Genomic DNA, 12,619 nt, shown 5'->3' with positions numbered 1-12,619 from the left:
GTTTTTTAGTATCTAAATTTTAGTTTTAAAATATTGAGTTGATTTAATTTATTTAGCTTCAAAAATTAGTTAAATAAACTTTGGAAAAGCGAAAATATCACATGAATTGAAATGGAGGGAATAATAGACTTCTAAGTACCAATTTGGAACCATGAACTCCAATTAACTTCTGAAAGTCTTGATATGCAGTAGTTTTGTAGAAATTAGCTTTCACCGAACCTATTTTAAAAAGATAGTCGCTATTATGGAGTTTCCTTCGGGTAAAATTTTACTATGATAATGTCCCAAAATTTCATTTATGAAACTTGAAACTCCATGATAATAATTATTCTACAATAAGGGGTCAAAAAGTGTGTATTTGTAAATTATACCCAATAGTTTTTTCAAGATTTTTGTCAACTGCAAATACAAAACAAATCAAAAGGTAAAAAAAGGAACATCTTGAAGTATTTCATTTTTTGGCGCGGAATCCCCTCAAAGGCACTGGTCTTTAATTTTTGTCCTTCAAATTGTTGGTCTTTAATTTTTTCCCTTCGTCTAAAAATCTATGGGTTCCGGGTTTGAACTCCAGCTCAGTAATTTTTTTTTAAAAAAATCGTAAGACAGAGTTTGGGCAAAAGTCTGCCTTCAAATAGGCCTAATTTTGCTACAAATCTCTGTCTTACGATTTTTTTTTTGTTTTTTTTTTTCATTAAGCCGGGTTTTGAACCCAGAATCCGGGGTATTAGACGAAGGACAAAAATTAAAGACCAACAATTTGAGGGGCAAAAATTAAATACCAGTGCCTTTGAAGGACTATCGTGCAAATGACCCGAAGTACCTAATACCAAAAGGTTGGAGCGAAACTCTTTGAGGGTATATATTCTTGTAATGATCAAATTTGTTAGGTAAAGTTTTATGAAATTTAAGCTCCCGAATTTATTTCTCTCAAAAAAGATTTGTAGTTCTTACATTTTTTTCATCACACTTCTTGATTATTTTCCAAACTTTTTTTAATTATCAGTTTACATTTTTCTTGACGGTCGAAAGTGAGCTATACCCGGCGAGGAGCCAAATCAGTCCGTTCACTGCTTTTCTAGCGTGACTATAAATATTTAGTGACATCCTCTCAATTTTCATAATGTGGTCCTTTTTTTTACGCAATCAAACTAATGATAATTCTTACATCCTTCTCTTACATCTCTCGTATATGCTTTTTATACAATGAAATAGTCCACTTAATTCTTTTGACTAAGGTATTCTTAGCCCTGCAAAAGACAACTTGAATGAGATTAACTAAGATTGTGATCTCTATATTCTTCTCATTACATCTGTTGCTTACATCTTAATTTTGTTCTAACTTTATTTTAAATTACATCCTAAGTAAACGTACATCCTATGTAAACGCGCCAAAATAAATTTACAAAAGAGAAAGAGGAGCCTCCTAAATATAAATTGGGCTGGGTTATGAAGTATATCTGTGTATTTAGGTTGGGCTTTGATTGGGCTAAATATGTCAAACCAGCATTCGCACAAATGCCTCTATTTCGGGGTGGTCTTTAATTTTTGCCTTCAAATTTGTGGTCTTCAAATTTTTCACTTCAGCGCTTTTCACAAGGCATAAATTTTTATATTGCTCGGCATAAATTTATATTTTCGTATCATAACATGGGCAATTCGCAGAATTGCCCTTCTTTTAGGGTGTTCTTTAAATTTTGCCCCTCAAATTGCTGGTCTTTAAGTTTTGTCCTTCGCCTAAAACCCATGGGTTTCTGGTTCGAACCTCCCACTCTGTCAAAATTTTTAAAAAACTTCGCAAGGCAGAGTTTGAATTTCGCTCTGCCCCCTCCGGCAGACTTCGCCTTGAGGCATATATTTTATTTTTTTTACTTTTCAAGGCAAACTTTTAGTTATGCCTCAAGGAAAAGTTCCGCCTTATGAGGCATACTTTTAGTTATATCTTATGGGGCACACTTTTAGCTAAGGCATAACTAAAAGTTTTCCTTATAAGGCAAAGTCTATGCCTTAAGGAAAAGTTCTGCCTTACGGGGCATACTTTTTGTTATGCCTTAACTAAAAGTCTACCCCATAAGGCATAACCAAACTAATGCCTTATGGAAAAGTTCGCCTTATGGGGTAGACTTTTAGTTATGCCGGATCCGGCATACACGCCCCCCAGCCTTGCGTTGCGAAATTATTTTTCTATTTTATGCCTGAGCGAGGGTTTGAACCTCAGGTATTCGACCACCTTTTCAAGCGAAGGGCAAAACTTAAAGACCACAAATATGAGGGCCAAAATTTAAAGACCACTCTAAAAGAAGGGCAATCCGTGCAAAAAAATGTCATAACATCCCACAAGTTATGCCAGACATGGCCAAACTTTCAAAACTTAACGTAAAAATGGCCCAAAACACATCGAACTCCACAAAAACAAACACGTTATTCAACCCAACAAAGGATAAAGAACATATGCCCCAAAACTCATAACTCTAGTTTTTGAACACTACAACAAATTCTGAAAATAATACACAACTTATGCTGCATAACTTAATTCCTACTGAATTTATGCCGAGCGAAGCAAAAGTTCAGTTTCCGAAGATAAATGTTACAGAATTTATACTAGCGAAGCAGGTCTGGATGTTTTCATTAAATGAGCAGCAGGAGCAAAAATTAAAGACCAGTACGTTTGAAGGGAATCTGCGCAAAAACTTCACCAGCTTCATCCTTCATGTTACCCCTTTTGGGGTAACTGTGCAATGGTATTATATAAAAGCCCATTAATTCCTAGCCTTAATGGGAATAGAACATTTAATTGCACGGTTTATCCTTCAAATGGGCTGATCTTTGAGTTTTGTTCTTCAAAACTGAACTTATGCCTAGCGGGGCATAAGTTCTCTAAGGATGCAATGCATAATGTGTGAGATACTATGATGCAAAAATATAGATATATGTTCCGCGAAAAAGTTATTTTTTATGAGGGAAAAAAATCAACACAAAATAAAGGCTAAAGTGCAAATGACCAGGAATATAACGTTCAACCTCGATAAGAAATTTCACAAATAGACACTTTACCGTCTCTGTAATTGAAAATTAATTACTATTATGAAATTTTACTCTGAATTTGAAATTCCAGGACGAATTTTTAAAAGTAAAGTCAAAAAGTGACTAGTAAAAACTGTAGCAGTAGTAGGAACTGCACCAGATGGTCCATTGCCATTGATATTACCATTGTTAGTCATCTTGAACTTCGACTACTAACTGTTCTTGACACAAGAATTTAACAAAGCAAGAAAGTCAGTTATGGCTATCCCTTAGTAGAATTTTGAGATAGTTTTGGATCTTTTTTTTGAACGAATAACTGATTTGTTCATATGCTCTGATACCATAAGATTATTTAGAACTCCATTAGAAGAGTTCAACAAGAAAGAAAGAAAGAAAGTAAGAGAAGAAGAAGACAGTGAGGAAGAAGAAGAATCTGAGAAGGAGGAAATGTATTCAATCTCAATGTGAGTGAAATGAATTCAATACTTGATTGTTACAATGTATGAGGGAGTATATATACAATCCACTAAGCTAGGGATTAATCAACTAATCTAACCATAACTTCTTTCAGAAAGTAGTTAACCAACTAACTACCTTTCATAACAAACTAACTAATTTATGGAAGTGGTGAATTGACCACTATGCCCTTAACTGTTTTCCTGAATCTTTTTCATTCTTTTCTTCAACATTATATGAATCGAGTGATATATAGTTATAACTTTATCCTCAAAATATTGAAAATGAAGGCTTTTCTTGCTTACATAAGTTTTACAATGAGAGATCAAAATGATCGTAGACTTCAATGTGGAGTTTTGACTTAGTCTTGATTCATACAAACTAGAGAAAGAATTACTAGTAGTATTTTCTAGAAGTCGAATATTTTGTTTACAATCTTCTATTATTCTCTTTATAATACCATGATATTATATAGTATGTCTAAACATTTGACTATGGTGTTATATATATATATATAAAAGAAGGACATAGGCCTGCTGACGCGGCGCAACTGAAACGCAGGATTCACATTTATCTATTTTTACAGATTTTTGCCAGATTCACCAATTTTCAGCCTCAAGAAAACACAAAACCTAACCTAAAATCACCTCTTTGGCCCAATAAACACCTCTTTGACAATTGAAGCAGTTTAAAACTCAGCAAGTCACGCCTCTTCCTCTTTTCTCCCTCTACTTCCTTTCTTTTCTCCATTCCAGTTCCAGTTACCCTCCTCGCTTCCGATTTCCTTCCTTCCATCTCTCAAGTTTCTTTTCCTTCAAACTCAGTAAGTCACGTCTGTCGCACCCCATTTTAACCGGGTTGGATTTAGGGGGTATGACGTATTGGTGATTCCTGTTTATTTATGTTTTAAGGAGTCACCACCTAATTAATTTAACGATGAATTAGGACATCTAAATGTTAACTAAGGTAAAGTTAAAACTAAACCTCAATTAATAGTCTGCTTAACCAGTGTGATTCTAGGTAAGGGCTCTATATTATCCTAAAGGGAAGGGGTTAGGCATCCTTTAGAATCCGTTAACTTACGTTTATCCGACCAAACTTAGGTTAATTAATTAAGACTAAATATAGTGTTTAAATTTTATAAAATAGCTTAATATGGCTAAATTTTTAGAGGAAAATAATGTTAAAATAAAATTTACGGAAAATATAATAATTTGTATTAAAGGAGAACTTTAAAGGGCTATTTTAAAATAAGACAGGGTTGTTAAGATTTTGAAGAAAAAATATGATAATGCGATTTAGATATGATTTGTGAAATAATTTGCACAAAAAGAGATTTCAAATGCTATTTAAAATAAATGATAAATATTGCTAAGCTTTAAATAATAATGTTATTTTAAAAAATGAGTCTTGCATATAAATAGAAGCTTTTAATAGAAGATCTAGCCAATTTAAGCTGGAAATAAAATTACATTATATGAGTATAATAGTGTAGAAAATCAAAACTTATTTTTATAAATAGAATGCAAAAGATAATGAGTTTTCTTTCTCTTTTGTTTAATTATGCTTGGCTATAAATATGTATAATTGGATGAATCTTGAAAACAGTGTTTATAAAATATACTTGAGTTTATATTTGCGTATTAGTGACGTTTTAAAATGTATATGATAATAAGAATAAAATATGATTCCCTTTACTTAAAATATATAGTCATGTTATTTTGCAAATCAATTGTTCCAAATAAAATAAATACTAGACATTATAAATAGTTTTAACATGAAAAGAAGAGAATAAAACTTATGGAATTAATTATTGGTTTACTACCCATTACTAAGACTAAACCCCACTAATTTCACAACGGTTCATCTAAATTAACAAGTGTTAGTCAGGCGATACAAATTAAATGCATAAAAAATAAAATAGAGGAGTAAATAAGTTAAATGGGCTCAGCCCATTTCATGGCTGCTATGATCAGATTACTGTTGGGCTTCAGCCCAGTAATTTCATTGTATTGCTGTGGCCTGCTGCTGTATGGGCTTGGCCCAGAATATTTTTTTTTATCTGCTGCGGACGTAGATTGATCCGAGAGGAGATTCCTCAAATTGCAGCAGCAAAATCAGTCCCAAAATGAGGTGAAAGTGGCCTAAAATATAGCAGAAAATGGCCAAAAATGCAGCAGCAGTTTGGTTAGAAACGCATGAGGTTCAGGCAGTAAATCAGTCCAAAATGAGGTGAATATGGCCTAAAACACAGTAGAAAATGGCCAAAAACGCAGCAGCGTTGGCCTCAAATTGCAGCAGCAAAATCAGTCCCAAAATGAGGTGAAAATGACCTAAAACATAGTAGAAAATGGCCAAAAACGCAGCAGCGTTGGCCTCAAATTGCAGCAGCAAAATCAGTCCTAAAATGAGGTGAAAATGGCCTAAAACATAGTAGAAAATGGCCAAAAAACGCAGGCAGTAGATCAGTCCCAAGATGGGGTGAAAATGGCCTAAAACACAGTAGAAAATGGCCAAAAACGCAGCAGCGTTGGCCTCAAATTGCAGCAGCAAAATCAGTCCCAAAATGAGGTGAAAATGGCCTAAAACATAGTAGAAAATGGCCAAAAAACGCAGGCAGTAGATCAGTCTTTTTGGTTCCGAAGTTAACCAACACATATAATTAATGAGCAAATTATCCTATGCCTCAAACACATGGTTATCTTACTGATTTATACTTCTTTGATCAAGTCATATCCAACCATATTCAAACAGGCTAACAAGCAACCTAAGCAATCATGAACAAGCTTAAATTAAACAAGACCATGCCAAGAGTGAAATTATTTAAACACATCAGTTTCATTTCATTTACTTTATTCACCCATTCAACTTCAATATTTCCTTATTCCATCGAAATATCCTAGTTTCATGGATCATAATTCACAATCACGAAGGCGACAATAATGACTATTCTTTCGATACTTCTTCCAGTATCTCATTTTCTTCAGCATTCAAAACATCAAATGATTACCCAAAACTAATCCAAAGTAGTAATCTTTTAGCTAATAACGTTTCAACACAAGACAAACATTTTAAACACGACAAGACAGCTTCATACTGATGCTTCAAAGTACTAAACAAGAACACGCACGGCCATAAACTTGTCAATTGGTAAGGGTATACATCAAGTAAAGTAACAGGGCACTTCAATTTTCAGAGGAACCCTTTTTTTAAAACAGAGGAAAACAACGCGGTCCTGGGCTTCAACGTACTCGAATAGCACACACGTATGCATACATGCTTGCTTAATTATAAGGGTGTAAATATGATTAAGCAGTGATCATTTTTGGAACTTAAATCACCTAGTCTCTTGATTATGTTCATATAAACATAATAATCCAAAACTAGACATATGATATACTAATAGCTTTACTAAGCCAATACGTAAGCTTGAAACTATACTTAATCTCTAATCTCGAATTACTTGACATTACACCACTTTAGACTAATCTAGTTCGAACTTAACAAAACAACAAGGAGACTTGACATATGAGAGTAGAATAAATTAATTACTTAACTGTAATAAGATTACAACTAAACATTCCGCTCATATTGAGAAATACAGAATTAAAATGATAAACGCAATGTTAAGACGAAGAAGAGAATCACACACTACAAATCAGCAACCCAACATTAAATCTAACTAAATTAATCTAGACAAGTAAAATTAAGACGAAAGGGAAGTTACCTTTTTCGAGTGCAGCGAAGTGGGTACGGGGCCTCGATATCCACTCGAACACTCTCGAATCCGAGCTTGCGATGATTGAATTCAAAGCAATACCAATGCAAATGAAAGCAGAGAAAACTAATTTCGTGTTCTTAACTCGATATTCAGAACTATTACCACTACAGATTCAGAATCCCTTTTTTTTTAGGGGGATTTTTGGCTACTGGAAACTTGTCTCTTTCAGAGAATAAACGGGGGTTTTTTAGATCTGTTTCCCAAAACTTTTCATTTTTTTCAACAGATTTTGATCACTCGAAAACTTGTCCTATTCTAGGGATTTCGGGTTCAAAATCTGGTTTTTGCAAGGCAATTTTTTGGGGTTCTCCAACCTGTCCCTAAACGATTCAACGCGCGACCATTTATAGGGTTTTGGCTCTTTTGAGTTGAAGAAAAAAGGAGAGTGGAGAGGGGGGACAAGACGAAGGTGGGGAACAGAGGGAAGTGGGAGCGGGGCGTAGGCGGCGGTGGTGGGGAACAGGGACGAGTGGGGGGAGCGGAGAAGAGGGGAGAAGAGAGAGGGAAAGAAGGAGAGAGAAGGGAGAGGGAGGCGGCGGGGGTGTGAAAATGAAGGAAACCCTTATTGTTTAATGAAAACGGGTCGGGTCAAATGAGTACTGGTTCGGGTATGGTTTAAACAATGGACTGGTTATTTTAAAATGTTGGGCTGACTGTTTTAAAATGTTGGGCCGGGGTAAATTAAATTGGGCTGGTAAATTAAAATGATGCCAGGTGAATTAAAAATGTGGACTGGTTTTGTGCATTGGTCCGAAAATAGTATGAGTTGATTGGGCTACTACATTTAAATAAAAGACCTATTTAAATAACTTGTGTTAAAATATTACTTAATATAAAATATGCAATTATTAGTGCTCAGATAAAAATGGCGTCGTAATAGCCATGCAATAGTATTTCGAAAATCCACAGTAAATAAACACTATTATTTAATTATGCAAAGATAAATGCGATGCGTTTGCGTAAGCTGGCAAAAATGCGTTGAAATGATAAAATGTGAGATATAATGATATTAATAATAAATAATAATAATAATAATAATAATAATAATAATAATAATAATAATCAGTATTGTAATAGGATAGTGAAACGCCGGCATTGATAAAAGGCTAATAATTATAGTAAAATATAATATATATATATTTTTAATTTTCCAAAAATGTTAGAAGCATAAATAGGTATTTCGGAGGAGAGGCGGGACAAAATTGGGTGTCAACAACGCCTCTTCCTCTTCCTCTTATATTGGACTCTCTCGCTTTCCCGGTTGAATTTCACGCCTAAGTTTTCAAGTACCTCCTGAGGTTGGACGCTCTCACTTTACCAATTGTAGATGTTGGTTTTTATTTTGCATTGATTGACAGGTTGGTACTACTTACAATTCGCTTAGCCAGACTTATCTTCGACAATGATATTTTGCCTATTAAATGATGTACGAAGTGCAATTGGTTTGTTCTTATAGAAAATACGCTATGTCAATTGACTAATGAAAAATATCATTCTTGTAATAATTTGTAGTACCAATATTATCCTACAATATTATCGAATACCAAAGAGAGAGGCTTCCTAATTACTTTTCAGGGTTATCATTTTAGGATTTTGGTTTTCAAGGTACGATCAAACTTGGAGGAATACTTGCTGTGTATTTATTAACATTACTCATGCTGAGCCATGTTTTTTTTTTTTTAATCATTAGGAAGAGATATTGAGCCATATTCTCTTCCAAAAAGTTATTTGACAAATCGGATTTTTTTGAATGCAGTCTATTTTTTAGGAGTGAATTTATCATTTTCTTCCTTTGATCTTTGGTTTGAATGAGTTCAAGAATATAGTTTTGTTCCTAGTTAACACAAAGTTTGGTTACCCCAAATCTTGTATTAGTAGTATTTTAGTGTTTGAAGTTTGAAACAATAGCAATATCTTTATTACTTGGTTAATTACTTAGTTGTTACTTTATGAAAACTTGGATGTTAATTGATTTTCTATCTTTCAAAGAAAATGGGTTAGCCTGCAAGTTGCATTATTTATTCAAGTAATATATTATTTTGTGAATGACTATGTGGTTACTTATTTTTCTCAAAAATCATGTGAACTCAGTGTAGAATCCATCTATTAAGAGAACCCTTGCATATTATCTCGAATATTTGAGTACCTGCTGAATCTAATATGACACTATTTTTTCACCTTTCTGTAGGCACTTTATTTGATTTTAGGAAGAAAATATTGACGGATATGGATTCTTACACGTGAAGTTTTTCCTAACGATATTTAAACCGGCTTTGTACAGTTAGATAAAGCATGTGATAAGCCAAAATACAAAATCTCTTGCCAATCTTTATATGTATATGTAGCTGGAGGACATGAGCCCGGCGACGTGGCGCAACCCAAAAACAGGAATTGTATTTATCTATTTTTACAAATTTTTGAAATTTCCTCTGCTTTCCAGCATAAAAAAAAAAGAACATAAAAAAACTGGAAAAGCCAAACGATGCTTTTAATATACCAGTCCTTATAGAACTGTTCCTACTCTTCTCTCTCTCTCTCTCTCTCTCTCTCTCTCTCCCTGTTCTTCCTTCATTCTTAAGTCCATTTTCCCTCCTCCCCTTACATGCGATTTACAGGTTTCAATTACTCCCCTCTCTGCATTCTTCCTCCAATAAATCGACTGAAAATACTACAATTTGGCACAAGTATGCAAATTTCCGATTTTCAACCACTTTAGGTATGCAACTTTTTGTTTTTCGACTAGTTTATTTTGCTTTTGTTGCATCTCGGCCACTTAACTATTCCCTTGGAGATTTTCTCACACTTTTTTGTTTTACTAAAACATGGCTATTTAACTCCCATATCACGGATAAAGCAATATTTTTTGGAAAAAAAATTGAAGCTCTATACCACTTTAACATTTCTCTGGAATTCTCTTCTTACTCTGAGTGATAATATCTTAAGAATTTACACTGTTGGAAAACATGTTCTTTCCAATAGGTCTGAACTTTTCCGAGAATTATCATTTTCACCGTTGGAAAAGCTATTCTTCCCAATAGGTCTGAAGTTCTGCGAGAATTATCATGGGAGGCGCAGAAATAACTCCAGCACAGGTATGCAACTTCTCTTTTTTAGCCACTTTATGTTACTTTTGTTGCATTGGTGTCTTGGCCACTCAACAATTCTGTCACCACCCAACCCCGTAGGCCGTGACTAGTGCCCGATCTGGGCACTCAAACGCATTCTCGTATATGGCAGAAGCCGACAAGGCTTTATATCAAATTTAGATAATTTCCAGAAAAATTTCAGCAGAGTTTCCTTTGTTTTACGGACTATCCCATATACCCTGCACGCAGAAAATACCAACAAAGGCCACACAGGGCCAACAAAGTAACATTTAAATATATGCGGACAGGCCGCCGCGGCGAATGGGATCGCCCAAACACAACATAAGCACACATCTGTACAGAAAGACCCCAACCCACAACCATGTCCACAGACCTCTAAACAGACCGACAGAATCATATGACGGGACAGGGCCCCGCCGTACCCATGAACGAGAATATACATATACAGTGATGACAGACTGTACCAAAAGATGGGCTCTGGAGAAAAGAGCGCTCCAAAATAGCAGAATAAGATCCAAAGCGGGCGGATCTGCAAACCTGTCGTCGGTACCTGCGCGACATGAAAACGCAGCCCCCGAAGAAAGGGGGTCAGTACGAAATATGTACTGAATATGTAAAGCCTGAATTACAGAAACAAACTCATAACTGGTACAGAACGTGCAGAAAGTAAACAGAAAATCCAAAGTATCAGATATATATTTTCAAAACATGCAGAGTGGGTACAGAAGCATATGACATATCAAATCCGGCCCCCGCCAAGGGACTCGGCAGACAGAACGTGGCCACCCTCCCGACGCTGGTGCCACAACACAGAAGAATCAGAAAAGGGGCATAACCCCGTATCATAATACGTCATATCAAATGGCCATAGCAAATCATATCAGAACAAGCGGACATGGCACATCATACTCCACAAACCCATGTACGCGAATACCTGCCCCCTCACATCGAGGCACGGCGAACAATGCAGAGGATCACGCTTGACAACATATCCTGGCCCGGGCTCAGTGTGGGAAACATTGGGGCATCCACGAGTGGAGTAGTGAGAGACTAATGCAATTAAAATATCATAAACGTTTCCATAGACTCGATGAGACATATCAAAGATAAACCAATCCAATGGGGTCGGAAGGGATCATAATAAATGAGTTTCGGACATTATACTGAATTACAGAGTATAACCTTTCTGAAGTCGTTTCGAGTGTCAAAACAATTTATTAGACTTAATGGAATATTTAAAACAATGATGGTTAGGTAATTAGAATGGTAGTCAAAACATTTGTTTTAAAAAAATCGCTCGAAATTAAGACTTAAGTATAATAAGGGCAAAACCGGGAATAGTGGGCCCACCTCGGAACAAGCAAGGTGGTGGGCTCAAATCACGCCCTTTAAGCTTATGGGGTCACCTATAAAGGTTCTACGGACATTCTATAGCTTTCCAACGGGTTTAGAGAAAGTTTGCATAATTTCCAAGAAAACATACCAAAAGAGTTCAATCTTACTGAAAGAAAAAGTGGTATTTTCACTTGCGGATTCCGAGGGGCAGGAAGTCTTTCGAGGCCCGAATTCGATTCTAATACACTTAGGCATGCCAAAAGAAGCATCGGGGTAGCTTTACATACCTTTTGAGCTTTTTAAGACTATCCAAGCTCACTCTCTGTTTCGTCGAAAATCTGCAAATGGTCACATTTACCAGTTGTAAGTTATAGATGTTACGAATTCAATTTAACTCATATATGTCTACCGAAATTTCGGCAGCACCTCCCCTATACATATAGCATCCCCGAGGATTCAACTCGGCTCAAAATCATCAACAACAGCCCAAACAACAACATCAACATCAACAACAAACATTAGAAACACAATATGGCACAACTAGTTCTACTTGCCGACATAATGCCATATCCTTCATTTCAACTTCAATTTCCAAACCAATTTCAATGATTTCACATTCATTATCAAACTAGATCATCACAACATAGTTTAGAAGCGTTTCATATCGTTTCCTCAAATTATACACACGATATACATAATATACAACTTTCCGCCAAAGTCATAATTCACTCAAAACTTCTAATCTTTAACAAACATATTCATAATATGTTTCTAGCTTCCAACTTCATCAATACTCATCATAATTTGCAACTTAATAACTTCATTTTCATAATGTCGTAAAATCATTCTAAAACGACATAAACTTCTACATTCCATTTCATAACAAACTTATATCATTTTACTTTCATTTACATTGCAA

This window comes from Lycium barbarum, chromosome 10 (genome assembly GCF_019175385.1).
Source record: "Lycium barbarum isolate Lr01 chromosome 10, ASM1917538v2, whole genome shotgun sequence".
Taxonomy (NCBI): domain Eukaryota; kingdom Viridiplantae; phylum Streptophyta; class Magnoliopsida; order Solanales; family Solanaceae; genus Lycium; species Lycium barbarum.
This window is presented reverse-complemented; position numbering follows the sequence as displayed.